Raw genomic sequence first — 15,998 nt, forward strand, 5'->3', positions numbered from 1 at the left:
ATGTGTGTGTATATGTATTCTATGTATATATGTGTGTGTATATGTATTCTATGTATATATGTGTGTGTATATGTATTCTATGTATATATGTGTGTGTATATGTATTCTATGTATATATGTGTGTGTATATGTATTCTATGTATATATGTGTGTGTATATGTATTCTATGTATATATGTGTGTGTGTATATGTATTCTATGTATATATGTGTGTGTGTATATGTATTCTATGTATATATGTGTGTGTATATGTATTCTATGTATATATGTGTGTGTATATGTATTCTATGTATATATGTGTGTGTGTGTATATGTATTCTATGTATATATGTGTGTGTGTGTATATGTATTCTATGTATATGTGTGTGTGTATATGTATTCTATGTATATATGTGTGTGTGTGTATATGTATTCTATGTATATATGTGTGTGTGTGTATATGTATTCTATGTATATATGTGTGTGTGTATATGTATTCTATGTATATATGTGTGTGTGTATATGTATTCTATGTATATATGTGTGTGTATATGTATTCTATGTATATATGTGTGTGTGTGTGTATATGTATTCTATGTATATATGTGTGTGTGTATATGTATTCTATGTATATATGTGTGTGTGTATATGTATTCTATGTATATATGTGTGTGTGTATATGTATTCTATGTATATATGTGTGTGTGTATATGTATTCTATGTATATATGTGTGTGTGTATATGTATTCTATGTATATATGTGTGTGTGTGTATATGTATTCTATGTATATATGTGTGTGTATATGTATTCTATGTATATATGTGTGTGTATATGTATTCTATGTATATATGTGTGTGTGTGTGTGTGTATATGTATTCTATGTATGTATGTGTGTATATGTATTCTATGTATGTGTGTATATGTATGTATGTGTGTGTATATGTATTCTATGTATGTATGTGTGTATATGTATTCTATGTATGTATGTGTATATGTATTCTATGTATGTATGTGTATATGTATTCTATGTATGTGTGTGTGTGTGTATATGTATTCTATGTATGTGTGTGTGTATATGTATTCTATGTATGTGTGTGTATATGTATTCTATGTATGTGTGTGTATATGTATTCTATGTATGTGTGTGTGTGTATATGTATTCTATGTATGTGTGTGTGTGTATATGTATTCTATGTATATGTGTGTGTGTATATGTATTCTATGTATATATGTGTGTATATGTATTCTATGTATATATGTGTGTATATGTATTCTATGTATATATGTGTGTGTATATGTATTCTATGTATATATGTGTGTATATGTATTCTATGTATATATGTGTGTGTATATGTATTCTATGTATATATGTGTGTGTGTGTGTGTGTGTGTATGTATTCTATGTATATATGTGTGTGTATGTATTCTATGTATATATGTGTGTGTGTATGTATTCTATGTATATATGTGTGTGTGTATATGTATTCTATGCATATATGTGTGTGTATATGTATTCTATGTATATATGTGTGTGTATATGTATTCTATGTATATATGTGTGTGTATATGTATTCTATGTATATATGTGTGTATATGTATTCTATGTATATATGTGTGTATATGTATTCTATGTATATATGTGTGTGTGTATGTATTCTATGTATATATGTGTGTGTATATGTATTCTATGTATATATGTGTGTGTATATGTATTCTATGTATATATGTGTGTGTATATGTATTCTATGTATATATGTGTGTGTATATGTATTCTATGTATATATGTGTGTGTATATGTATTCTATGTATATATGTGTGTGTGTGTGTGTGTGTGTGTATATGTATTCTATGTATATATGTGTGTGTGTGTGTATGTATTCTATGTATATATGTGTGTATATGTATTCTATGTATATATGTGTGTGTATATGTATTCTATGTATATATGTGTGTATATGTATTCTATGTATATATGTGTGTGTATATGTATTCTATGTATATATGTGTGTGTGTATATGTATTCTATGTATATATGTGTGTGTGTATATGTATTCTATGTATATATGTGTGTGTGTGTGTATATGTATTCTATGTATATATGTGTGTGTGTGTATATGTATTCTATGTATATATGTGTGTGTGTATATGTATTCTATGAATATATGTGTGTGTATATGTATTCTATGTATATGTGTGTGTGTATATGTATTCTATGTATATATGTGTGTGTATATGTATTCTATGTATATGTGTGTGTATATGTATTCTATGTATATGTGTGTGTATATGTATTCTATGTATATATGTGTGTGTGTGTATATGTATTCTATGTATATATGTGTGTGTGTATATGTATTCTATGTATATATGTGTGTGTGTATATGTATTCTATGTATATATGTGTGTGTGTGTGTATATGTATTCTATGTATATATGTGTGTGTGTATATGTATTCTATGTATATATGTGTGTGTATATGTATTCTATGTATATATGTGTGTGTGTGTGTATATGTATTCTATGTATATGTGTGTGTGTGTGTATATGTATTCTATGTATATATGTGTGTGTATATGTATTCTATGTATATATGTGTGTGTATATGTATTCTATGTATATATGTGTATATGTATTCTATGTATATATGTGTGTGTATATGTATTCTATGTATATATGTGTGTGTGTATATGTATTCTATGTATATATGTGTGTGTGTGTGTGTGTGTGTGTGTGTGTATATGTATTCTATGTATATATGTGTGTGTGTGTGTGTGTATATGTATTCTATGTATGTATGTGTGTATATGTATTCTATGTATGTATGTGTGTATATGTATTCTATGTATGTGTGTATATGTATGTATGTGTGTGTATATGTATTCTATGTATGTGTGTATATGTATGTATGTATGTGTGTGTATATGTATTCTATGTATGTGTGTATATGTATTCTATGTATGTATGTGTGTATATGTATTCTATGTATGTATGTGTGTATATGTATTATATGTATGTACGTGTGTGTTTATGTATTCTATGTATGTACGTGTGTGTTTATGTATTCTATGTATGTGTGTGTATATGTATTCTATGTATGTATGTGTGTGTATATGTATTCTATGTATGTGTGTATATGTATTCTATGTATGTATGTATGTATGTGTGTGTATATGTATTCTATGTATGTATGTATGTATGTGTGTGTATATGTATTCTATGTATGTATGTGTGTGTATATGTATGTGTGTGTATATGTGTGAGGATATTGGGTTCAAAATCACTCAGTCACGGCAGTAGATAATAAACCAACAGTGGTTTATTGACAGAATAGGTTATAACACAGCTCAGCACACTTCTGTGATCCAATTCTACACGACAATCCCTCCTGGAGCTCCTGACAGAACATTACTTCTTAGTCAGTCTCCTGCCACTCTCTCCTCCTGTCCAGCTCTCTCTCACGTCCCCTGTTTGCTATTATCCAAACCCTTTGTCTTTTCTACAATAAGGCGACCCCCACAGAACTACTTTCACATGCCCAGGCATGTCCCCTAGGCCACAATAGATGTTAACTAAAGTAACCTTACTTAATCTGATTGTGTGGCCTGGAATCCATTGTGTGGGGAAGAATGAGGGGGGTGTATGGCCTGACATCTGAGACTGGCTGTATCTACACAACAGCAAACACACAGGTTATCTGATTAGTCACATGGGCAAACATTATTTTACAAACTATAGCAGAATAACCAATACATTCATATATATACATTGAAAACATAACTGTATCCTTGTAACCATAATATCATACAATATAATACAATATTGCCTAACATATAACTAATAACATATTGGCAATTGATGAAGTCCATGTGTAGGACCAGGGCTAGGAAAGTAACCACGTGTCTTTTACCACTGAGCGACATGACGCGCCAGCTGTGTCATCACATGTCGTCACATTACCTTCCCCTACTTTCTCGCCCTGTGTCCTAAGTAGCTGAAGCTTGTTGAGCGCAGTGGTGCTCTCCTACATCAAACAGTCTGTGCCCCGTCATAATAATGACTGGCAGGTTTCTCTTGTGGGTCTGGTGGTTTTGTGAATAGCATTTTACAGTTTGTACGGAGACCACCAGCCTCCCAGGTCCAAAGTCTGTGGTAATTGTCATGAGGCTTGTGTGGGAATTTCTTTCCCCAGTCTGGTGGGTGTGTGGCCCACAGTGCATAACTCAATACAGTCTTACCAGGGTCCGGTGGAAACGTGATCAGCAGTCCATAGGTCTTGTATTTCCCCCCGGTGTCCCATCCAAACACATTAATCAAAGTCCCCTTTGCAGACAGCCGCTGGGTTGGGGTAACAGCATGTGCAACAGTGCAATTCAATAAGTCCAATAACTGCACCTGGGGACCTAATAATTCCCCTACACCCAACTGGGTAACCTCACATTTCAGATAGTCACAGTTTTCCTCCATAAACAAAATCTGATCTCTGGGGCCCTCACTCTCCCTCCCCAACCATGTATTCCCTGGGAACCCCACTTCCATCACCTCTGGTGCATCAGGACAGTGGCTTCCCTCCCCCAAACATGAACCACGGGTATGGTAATTGTCAGGGCACAATGGGGATTCCTTCATGCCAGAAGGTTCTTCTGTGCTATCCTGGGTAAATGCTTCCTCCAGCCTGGCTAGCTGGGTAACTTGTGGGATCCTACTCTGAGTCTTGTATGCTTTGGCCTGGAGTACAATCTGCTCAGCTTCCTTGTGTGTATCCACCAACTCGACCATCGTTGTACTGGAACATGGATGTAGGTTCACCGGGACAGTGGCATTACCTTCTCCATTCACTGTTACATGTACTGGCTGACCACCATTGTCCTGGTTAGAGTTAGTCATTTCACCTTGCACACAGTGCCAGTCCAAAACACATTCAGGTGCCCTAGAGTAGAGCAACATGTTCCCTTCCAGTTCCTGAGCTGATGCTATTTTCACCAGGTCTGATCCCTGGATTTTCTCTGAGTCACAGGGAAGATTCTGGCATTCAGACTGCAGCTCCTTACCATCAAGTTCACTGAATGAGAACAGACCTCCAGAATCTTCTGGGAGAGATACAATTGCTGGAGATACACTGGGCCCTTCCTGAACATCCTTTTCTGATAAAATAACTGGGGCAGCCATGAACATAGCTTCACAATAGGCCTCCCTCAGCCGAATATGCTGATCAGCCTGAAATGAGACACTGTCTGCACTAGCCATGCTTATAGTTGGGACATTACCACCTACTGCTGCCCTCGCAGAGATCTCCTCTTCCACCTCTGCCAATGGGAAGGCATAGTGCATCTTCTCCTGGGGTGTTTGGATGACAGACCCCACTCCCTTCTCATTTTCAGTAGCCTCCCCCAAACACAACACTGTAAATGGTTCAGTAGCCAGGACTGGTTGGTGCTCACCTGAAGGATTCCCTTGGAGGCTCTGTTGCTGAAGTGGTGGTCGGGTGATAGTGGCAACTTCTTCCTCAATGTCTCGCTGGCACTCTGGGATGGTTTCTATATCCTCCAAGCCTGCAAATGGCCAGTTGTAACACAGCTCAGGCCGGTCACTGAGTGTTTCACTGTGACATTCCCCCAGGGAGAAAAGAACGCGTTGCAGACAGCGCTTCCTTGCATCCACCTGGTCAAGGTCGTACTTTTCCAGTGTAACATACTGGGCAGACAGTTCTTGACACTCTCTCACCAAGTCCTCATCCTCCATCTCAGCAAAAGGGAAGTTGTAGTGCAGTTCCTCCTGGGGTGCCTGGATCGTGCTCACTGCTATCTTCACTTCGTGTGCTTCCTTCCGTATAGACCACTGGGCAACTTCTTCCCTTGGGTATGGGAGAAGCTGTTGCAGGTGGTGCCTTTCCACATCCACCCTGTAACACTGGCCTCGCCATGCTGGGGTATTCAGGGGCCCCCGGTCCAATGCCACTTCTTCTGGCTCTGTCCGGGAAGGCAATTTACTCTGCACTTGCTCTTCCGTCTCTGTATATTGTATCCTTTGTGTCATTTGGGCCACTGTGGCGATCACTTCCTCCCTGAATTCCTCAAACTCTGGCTCCCCCAGCAGATTCCATGTGGCTGCTTCACTTCTGCAGTGCATGAACGCATTCCCAAGATGACACAACTTGTCCTGTATGCTGGATACTCTCCACCTGCTGATTTCCCACTGAGCTTCATTCCAGTACTCCCAAATGTACTGCATTTTGGAAACTATAAATAAAAGATCCGGCTTCTCAGCCTGCCGATATGCTGACAAACTTCCAACCACAAGCTCCACTGCCCTGGTTCCATTACTGGTCTCCTCCGCTGAGGCCTCGACCATATCCTCCTCTTCCTCCTTATCACAAGGGTGCTCAACGTCCCATTGAGCCAGTTTTCCAATTAGGGATTCCTTGGTATCCTTCTTGCTCGACAGAGGTCCTGTAGTTGATCCTTCTTGCTGTAACGGTAGCATAGCGGGGCAGAATCCATTGCCTGCTGTGGTTTATACCTTTCTGCTGGTGTCTTGAGTGATCCCACTGCTGCCGCCAAATGTGAGGATATTGGGTTCAAAATCACTCAGTCACGGCAGTAGATAATAAACCAACAGTGGTTTATTGACAGAATAGGTTATAACACAGCTCAGCACACTTCTGTGATCCAATTCTACACGACAATCCCTCCTGGAGCTCCTGACAGAACATTACTTCTTAGTCAGTCTCCTGCCACTCTCTCCTCCTGTCCAGCTCTCTCTCACGTCCCCTGTTTGCTATTATCCAAACCCTTTGTCTTTTCTACAATAAGGCGACACCCACAGAACTACTTTCACATGCCCAGGCATGTCCCCTAGGCCACAATAGATGTTAACTAAAGTAACCTTACTTAATCTGATTGTGTGGCCTGGAATCCATTGTGTGGGGAAGAATGAGGGGGGTGTATGGCCTGACATCTGAGACTGGCTGTATCTACACAACAGCAAACACACAGGTTATCTGATTAGTCACATGGGCAAACATTATTTTACAAACTATAGCAGAATAACCAATACATTCATATATATACATTGAAAACATAACTGTATCCTTGTAACCATAATATCATACAATATAATACAATATTGCCTAACATATAACTAATAACATATTGGCAATTGATGAAGTCCATGTGTAGGACCAGGGCTAGGAAAGTAACCACGTGTCTTTTACCACTGAGCGACATGACGCGCCAGCTGTGTCATCACATGTCACAATATGTATGTGTGTATATGTATGTGTATATGTATGTATGTGTGTGTATATGTATGTGTATATGTATGTATGTGTGTGTATATGTGTGTATGTATATGTGTGTGTGTGTGTGTGTGTGTGTGTGTGTGTATATATATTAGTACAGGGGTATTGCGGCGGCACTCAACCAGACTTAGACGACTGCGGTGTAAACAAGTGGTTTATTGGGCCAACATGTTTCGGGGATTAGACCCCGTCCTCAGGGCCAGACAATCCTCAAAATGCCTTACAATCATACATTTATAGACGGCAAACAAACATTAACACAAACCCTACTCACCTGCTCCACGGCGCGACCGCCCGCCAGTCCTTCCAGCCACGCTTCCGCATCGCCGTCATCTGACGTCACGGTGCGCCGCATCGCAGGAGAGTTCCCATAGCAACCAGCCGAAGCTGGACGGGGAGCTACAGAGACAAAAACGAATACAATACACTAGTGGTACCTAAATAAGATGTGAAAATATTCAAAATGTTACGTCTATATAAAAAAGCCACCCCAAAAGGAAGCCACACAGGGAGTTACATCAATAGCATAGTCTTAATATAAACAAAAATCACACACACAAATGTAATTTTATAATGATACTACTGGAGACATGATCTAATCTATCACCACTATATTATCATCCCTATCTACTAGCATCCTAACATTATTAAATATGGTCTATCTAGGGTAATGCTATAACATTGGACTAATTATAGAAAGCATTGTATTCCAAGGTTTTCATTCAGTCCTCTGGGTGACAATGTCCCCAGGGTATATATCCACCTGGATTCTTGCTGTAGCAGTCTCCTATCGCGATTCCCACCCCGTAACGAGGTGGGAACATGATCAATGAGTATGGCCTTAATACTGGCCACATTGTGACCAGCAGTTAGGCAATGCCTTGCAAATGGTTGATCACTAGAGCACTTTTCATGTGCTTTCTTAATGGCACTCCGGTGCAATGCCATCCTTTCCTGAAATTGCCTTATGGTCTTGCCCACATAGGCAAGACCGCAGGGACAAGATAGCATATATATGACATGTGTTGTAGTGCACGTTAACCGGTGCTGTATTTTTATTTTCTTACCCGTATGGGGATTGTGAGGATACTGGGTTCCAAATCACTCAGTCACGATGGTAGATGAAAAACCAACAGTGGTTTATTGAACAGAATGGGTTATAAACAGCTCAGCACACTTCTGTGATCCAATTCTACACGACAATTCCCTCCTGGAGCTCCTGACAGAACATTACTTCTTAGTCAGTCTCCTGCCACCCTCTCTCTCTGTCTCAGATCTCTCTCACGTCCCCTGTTGGCTATTATCAAACCTTTGTCTTTTCTACAATAAGGCGACACCCCCAGAACAGTTTCACATGCCCAGGCATGTCCCCTAGGCCACAATAGATGTTATCTAAAGTAACCTTACTTAATCTGATTGTGTGGCCTTAAATCCATTGTGTGGGGAAGAATGAGGAGGGGTGTATGGCCTGACATCTGAGACTGGCTGTATCTACACAACAGCAAACACACAGGTTATCTGATCAGTCATATTGGGAAAACATTATTTTACAAACTATAACACAATAACCATTACATTCATATATATACATTGACAACATAACTGTACCCTTGTAACAATAACATCATACAATATAATACAATATTGCCTAACCTATAACTAATAACATATTGGCAATTGATGAAGTCCATGTGTAGGACCAGGGCTAGGAAAGTAACCACGTGTCTTTTACCACTGAGCGACACGACGCGCCAGCTGTGTCATCACATGTCACATTACCTTCCCCTACTTTCTCGCCCTGTGTCCTAAGTAGCTGAAGCTTGCTGAGCGCAGTGATGCTCTCCTACATCAGACAGTCTGTGCCCCGTCATAATAATGACTGGCAGGTTTCTCTTGTGGGTCTGGTGGTTTTTGTGAATAGCATTGTACAGTTTGTACGGAGACCACCTGCGTCCCAGGTCCAAAGTCTGTGGTAATTGTCATGAGGCTTGTGTGGGAATTTCTTTCCCCGGTCTGGTGGGTGTGTGGCCCACAGTGCATAACTCAATACAGTCTTACCAGGGTCCGGTGGAAACGTGATCAGCAGTCCATAGTTCTTGTATTTCCCCCCGGTGTCCCATCTAAATACATTAATCAAAGTCCCCTTTGTAGACAGCCGCCGGGTTGGGGTAACAGCATGTGCAACAGTGTAATTCAATAAGTCCAATAACTGCACCTGGGGACCTAATAATTTCCCTACACCCAACTGGGTAACCTCACATTTCAGATAGTCACAATTTTCCTCCATAAACAAAATCTGATCTCTGGGGCCCTCACTCTCCCTCCCCAACCATGTATTCCCTGGGAACCCCACTTCCATCACCTCTGGTGCATCAGGACAGTGGCTTCCCTCCCCCAAACATGAACCACGGGTATGGTAATTGTCAGGGCACAATGGGGATTCCTTCATGCCAGAAGTTTCTTCTGTGCTATCCTGGGTAAATGCTTCCTCCAGCCTGGCTAGCTGGGTAACTTGTGGGATCCTACTCTGAGTCTTGTATGCTTTGGCCTGGAGTACAATCTGCTCAGCTTCCTTGTGTGTATACACCAACTCGACCATCGTTGTACTGGAACATGGATGTAGGTTCACCGGGACAGTGGCATTACCTTCTCCATTCACTGCTACATGTACTGGCTGACCACCATTGTCCTGGTTAGAGTCAGTCATTTCACCTTGCACACAATGCCAGTCCAAAACACATTCAGGTGCCCTAGAGTAGAGCAACATGTTCCCTTCCAGTTCCTGAGCTGATGCTATTTTCACCAGGTCTGATCCCTGGGTTTTCTCTGAGTCACAGGGAAGATTCTGGCATTCAGACTGCAGCTCCTTACCATCAAGTTCACTGAATGAGAACAGACCTCCAGAATCTTCTGGGAGAGATACAATTGCTGGCGATACACTGGGCCCTTCCTGAACATCATTTTCTGATAAAATAACTGGGGCAGCCATGATCATAGCTTCACAATAGGCCTCCCTCAGCCGAATATGCTGATCAGCCTGAAGTGAGACACTGTCTGCACTAGCCATGCTTATAGTTGGGACATTACCACCTACTGCTGCCCTCGCAGAGATCTCCTCTTCCACCTCTGCCAATGGGAAGGCATAGTGCATCTTCTCCTGGGGTGTTTGGATGACAGACCCCACTCCCTTCTCATTTTCAGTAGCCTCCCCCAAACACAACACTGTAAATGGTTCAGTAGCCAGGACTGGTTGGTGCTCACCTGAAGGATTCCCTTGGAGGCTCTGTTGCTGAAGTGGTGGTCGGGTGATAGTGGCAACTTCTTCCTCAATGTCTCGCTGGCACTCTGGGATGGTTTCTATATCCTCCAAGCCTGCAAATGGCCAGTTGTAACACAGCTCAGGCCGGTCACTGAATGTTTCACTGTGACATTCCCCCAGGGAGAAGAGAACGGGTTGCAGACAGCGCTTCCTTGCATCCACCTGGTCAAGGTCATCCTTTTCCAGTGTAACATACTGGGCAGACAGTTCTTGACACTCTCTCACCAAGTCCTCATCCTCCATCTCAGCAAAAGGGAAGTTGTAGTGCAGTTCCTCCTGGGGTGCCTGGATTGTGCTCACTGCTGTCTTCACTTCGTGTGCTTCCTTCCGTATAGACCACTGGTCAACTTCTTCCCTTGGGTATGGGAGAAGCTGTTGCAGGTGGTGCCTTTCCACATTCACCCTGTAACACTGGCCTCGCCATGCTGGGGTATCCAGGGGCCCCCGATCCAATGCCACTTCTTCTGGCTCTGTCCGGGAAGGCAATTTACTCTGCACTTGCTCTTCCGTCTCTGTATATTGTATACTTTGTGTCATTTGGGCCACTGTGGCGATCACTTCCTCCCTGAATTCCTCAAACTCTGGCTCCCCCAGCAGATTCCATGTGGCTGCTTCACTTCTGCAGTGCATGAACGCATTCCCAAGATGACACAACTTGTCCTGTATGCTGGATACTCTCCACCTGCTGATTTCCCACTGAGCTTCATTCCAGTACTCCCAAATGTACTGCATTTTGGAAACTATAAATAAAAGATCCAGCTTCTCAGCCTGCCGATATGCTGACAAACTTCCAACCACAAGCTCCACTGCCCTGGTTCCATTACTGGTCTCCTCCGCTGAGGCCTCGACCATATCCTCCTCTTCCTCCTTATCACAAGGGTGCTCAAAGTCCCATTGAGCCAGTTTTCCAATTAGGGATTCCTTGGTATCCACTGTATTAAACTCAATCCGTCTTGCTCGACAGAGGTCTTGTAGTTGATCCTTCTTGCTGTATCGGTAGCATAGCGGGGCGGAATCCATTGCCTGCTGTGGTTTATACCTTTCTGCTGGTGTCTTGAGTGATCCCACTGCTGCCGCCAAATGTGAGGATACTGGGTTCCAAATCACTCAGTCACGATGGTAGATGAAAAACCAACAGTGGTTTATTGAACAGAATGGGTTATAAACAGCTCAGCACACTTCTGTGATCCAATTCTACACGACAATTCCCTCCTGGAGCTCCTGACAGAACATTACTTCTTAGTCTCCTGCCACCCTCTCTCTCTGTCTCAGATCTCTCTCACGTCCCTTGTTTGCTATTATCAAACCTTTGTCTTTTCTACAATAAGGCGACACCCCCAGAACAGTTTCACATGCCCAGGCATGTCCCCTAGGCCACAATAGATGTTATCTAAAGTAACCTTACTTAATGTGATTGTGTGGCCTGGAATCCATTGTGTGGGGAAGAATGAGGGGGGTGTATGGCCTGACATCTGAGACTGGCTGTATCTACACAACAGCAAACACACAGGTTATCTGATCAGTCATATTGGGAAAACATTATTTTACAAACTATAACACAATAACCATTACATTCATATATATACATTGAAAACATAACTGTACCCTTGTAACAATAACATCATACAATATAATACAATATTGCCTAACATATAACTAATAACATATTGGCAATTGATGAAGTCCATGTGTAGGACCAGGGCTAGGAAAGTAACCACGTGTCTTTTACCACTGAGCGACACGACGCGCCAGCTGTGTCATCACATGTCGTCACAAAGATGGTTAAAGGTAACACCCGGAATTAATGTGTTACACGTGTGTGTCAGGTGCTACGTGTATATGTATGTATGTCAGGTGTCGCGCGTGTATGTACACGTGTGTGTGTCAGGTGTAATGCGTGTACGTACACGTGTGTCAGGTGTCGCGGGTGTACATACACGTGTGTGTCAGTTGTCGCGCATACAAGTGTGTCAAGTGTCGTGCGTGTATGTACATGTGTGTCAAGTGTCGCGCATGTACGGACATGTGTGTCAAGTGTCGCGCATGTACGGACACGTGTGTGTCAGGTGTTGCGCGTACACGTGCGTGTCAGGTGTCGCGTGTGTACGTACACGTGCATGTCGTGTCGCGCGTCTACGTACACGTGCGTGTGTCAGGTGTCGCGTGTGTACATGCACGTGTGTGTGTTTCAGGTGGCGCGCATGTACGTACACGTGTGTGTGTTTCAGGTGTCGCACATGTACGTGCACTTGTGTGTGTTTTAGGTGTCGCGCGTGTACGTGTGTGTTTCAAGTGTCGCGCGTGTATGCACACATCTGTGTGTCAGGTGTCGTGCGTGTTCGTCAGGTGTCGCATGTGTACGCACACGTGTGTCAGGTGTCGCATGTGTATGTACATGTTAGAGGTGTCGCGCATGTACGTACACATGTGTCAGGCGTGTGCGCGTCAGATGTTGCGCATATATGTACGTGTGTGCACGTGTCAGGTGTCGCGCGTGTACGTACTCGTGAGTCAGGTGTCGCGCGTGTACATACACGATTGTCCGTCAGGTGTTGCGTGTACACGTGTGTATGCGCGTCAGGTGTCGCACATACACGTGTCTGTGTGTGTCAGGTGTGTGTGTGTGCGCATCAAGTGTCGCACATGTACGTGTGTGTCAGTTATGTGAGGTGTCACGTGTTTGTGTCAGGTGCCGTGAGTGTATATGTGTGTTAAATGCTACATGCATGTACATGTGTGTGCCAAGTACTGCATGTGTATATTGGTGTGTCTGATGCTATGCCTCTATATGTGTGTGTTTGGTGCTGTGTGTGTATGCATCAGTTGCCGTGCATGGGTGTGTCAGGTGTTGTGCGTGTATATATGTGTGTAAGGTGTTGCGTGTATATGCGTGTGAGTGTCAGGTGCTGTGCGTGTATATGTATGTGTGCCAGGTGTTGTGCGTGTTTATATGTGTGTGTGTCAGGTGGTGCGTGTGTATACGTGTGTGTCAGGTGCTGTGTGAGTGGCAGGTGCTGTGTGTGTATATGTGGTGAGTGGCAGGTGCTGTGCGTGTATATGTATGTGTGCCAGGTGTTGTGCGTGTATATATGTGTGTGTGTCAGGTGGTGCGTGTGTATACGTGTGTGTCAGGTGCTGTGTGAGTGGCAGGTGCTTTGCGTGTATATGTGGTGAGTGGCAGTTGCTTTGCGTGTGTATATATATATATGTGTGTGTGTTAGGTGCTGCGAGTGTATATGAGTATGTGTGTCAGGTGCTGTGTGTGTTAAATATCAAGTGTATATAGGTGTATCAGGTGCAGCCTGTATGTATGTGTCAGGTGCTGCCTGTATATGTGTGTGTCAGGCGCTGCATGTTTATATTAGTGTGTCAGCTGTTGCGCGCGTGTGTGTGTGTCAGGTGTTGTGTGTGTGTCAGGTGTTGCACGTCTACAGTATGTGTGTGTGTCAGGTGTTGCATGTGTATATGTGTGTGTTAGGTGCTGCGCGTGTATAGGAGTGTGTGTCAGGTGCTGTGAGTGTATATTCGTGTGTATGATGTTGTGCTTGGATGCATAAGTGAGTCAGGTGCTGCCTGTGTGTGTGTGTGTCAGGTGTTGCACGTGTATATGCGTGTCAGGTGCTGCTTGTGTGTTAAAGCTTTTGCAATGACATGCACATTGGTAAATTCAGGGCTATGCATTGTAGATTAAGGCCTAACAGAATGCTTTCAAATTTTCTTTCTGGTGTCTTGAGTGTGGGAGAACGTGGTGGGGGTGTTTCCGTGCACACAGTGTGAGGAGATCAGGGAAAGGGATGTCTAGGACTTGCTTTCATGTTAAAAAGGAAAGAGTTAATCCTATGGCCCAAGTTCTGAGTTCTTAAATTGAAGCCCTCAGTCTGCAGAAGTCACACACAGGAAGTATCCCAGAAGCAGACAGCAAGGGAGTGTTCCTTTTAGAAAAGCCCTCCTCCTTCCCCTCTGGAAAGACTGACAGCATGATCCACCAATCAGAAAGGAGGAGAGAGAAGGAACCAGCAAGGGAGAAATGTGGGGGGAGGAAGTGGCTGGGAGAAGGAGACTGTGTGTGTGGGGAAGTGATGGTGCACAGCTAGACTCACTGGAGGTTGGGGTGTCGTCCCCTCTCAGTGTCATCAGTGACCAGCCACTCTGTGTGCCCTGCTACAGCTGTCATTGCTGCCCAGGACTGGAGGAGGTATAGAGCAGCTGGTAAGGACTTTGCTGAACTCTGAGTGGACATTATTAGTATAACCCTGCTTGCTGTTCACTGGATTTCTGGGTCTCCCTGAATAAAGATCACCTTGTTTTCATCATAACCTGCTCCACAGTGTGATTTCTGAACCCCAGGATACCCAGGTCACCCGGTATCCTCACACACAGCATGGGGAGAGGAGTGGGGGATCCAGGCACACATCAGGAGGGGGGGTTGGAGCCGGGAACACAGCACAGGGGGGAGGAGCCAGGCACACAGCACGGGGGGGGAGTGGGGAGGCCAGGCACAAAGAAGGGGGGGGGGGGGGGAACCGGGCACACAGAATGTTGTGGGTGGGTGCGGAGAAGCCAAGCACACAGCGGGGGTAGGTGATGGTGAGCTAGGCACACAGCACAGGGGGGGGGGGGAGCGGGGGAGCCAGGCACACAGAGGAGAGGGGGAGCCGGGCACACAGAATGGGGGGTGGGGAGCCGGGTACACAGAACGGGGTGGGGGAGAGCTGGGCACACAGCGGGTAAAGGGGAAACCGGGCACACAGCGGAAGGGGGGAACAGGGGTGGGTGAGCCAGGCACACATAATGGGGGGGGGTTTCCTGGCACACAGCACAGGGGGGAGGAGCTGGGGAGCCAGGCACACAGCACGGGGGGAGGAGTGGGGGCGCCGGGCACACAGCACAGGGGGGAGGAATGGGGGAGATGAGCACACAGTTAGAGAGGGGGCAGGCACACAGCAGGGGGGCGTGCACACAGCGAGAGGGGAGGGGAGCCAGGCACACAGCGGGGAGCTGGGGAGCTATGAGAAATATATGACAAAAAAACACTCAGTGGGGGGAGCAGGGTGGCTGGACATACAGCGGAAAGGGTGGGAGTTGAGCACACAGCGGGGGGCTGTCAGAACTCACCCAGCGCTGCGCTACTGGTACCTTGGTGGAGGACTGGTTCTCTAAATGGTGCTGCTGAAGTGCGGTCTGTGTCTCGATGTCCTAGGACTTCTGGTGCTCGGATCTAGTAATGTGGGTTCTTGTTCTAGCTCTCGCTCTTCATTGCGATGGTGAGTGTGGCTGTGTCACACTGCAGTGCCATGCGGTGGTGACTCTGCAGATACAGCATGGGAAGGACACAGCAGGAGGAGGAGCTGGTCGGACACACAGCGGGAGGAGGAGGGGGATGGCCAGACACACAGCGGGAGT

This window comes from Pseudophryne corroboree, chromosome 3 (assembly GCF_028390025.1).
Source record: "Pseudophryne corroboree isolate aPseCor3 chromosome 3, aPseCor3.hap2, whole genome shotgun sequence".
Taxonomy (NCBI): Eukaryota; Metazoa; Chordata; class Amphibia; order Anura; family Myobatrachidae; genus Pseudophryne; species Pseudophryne corroboree.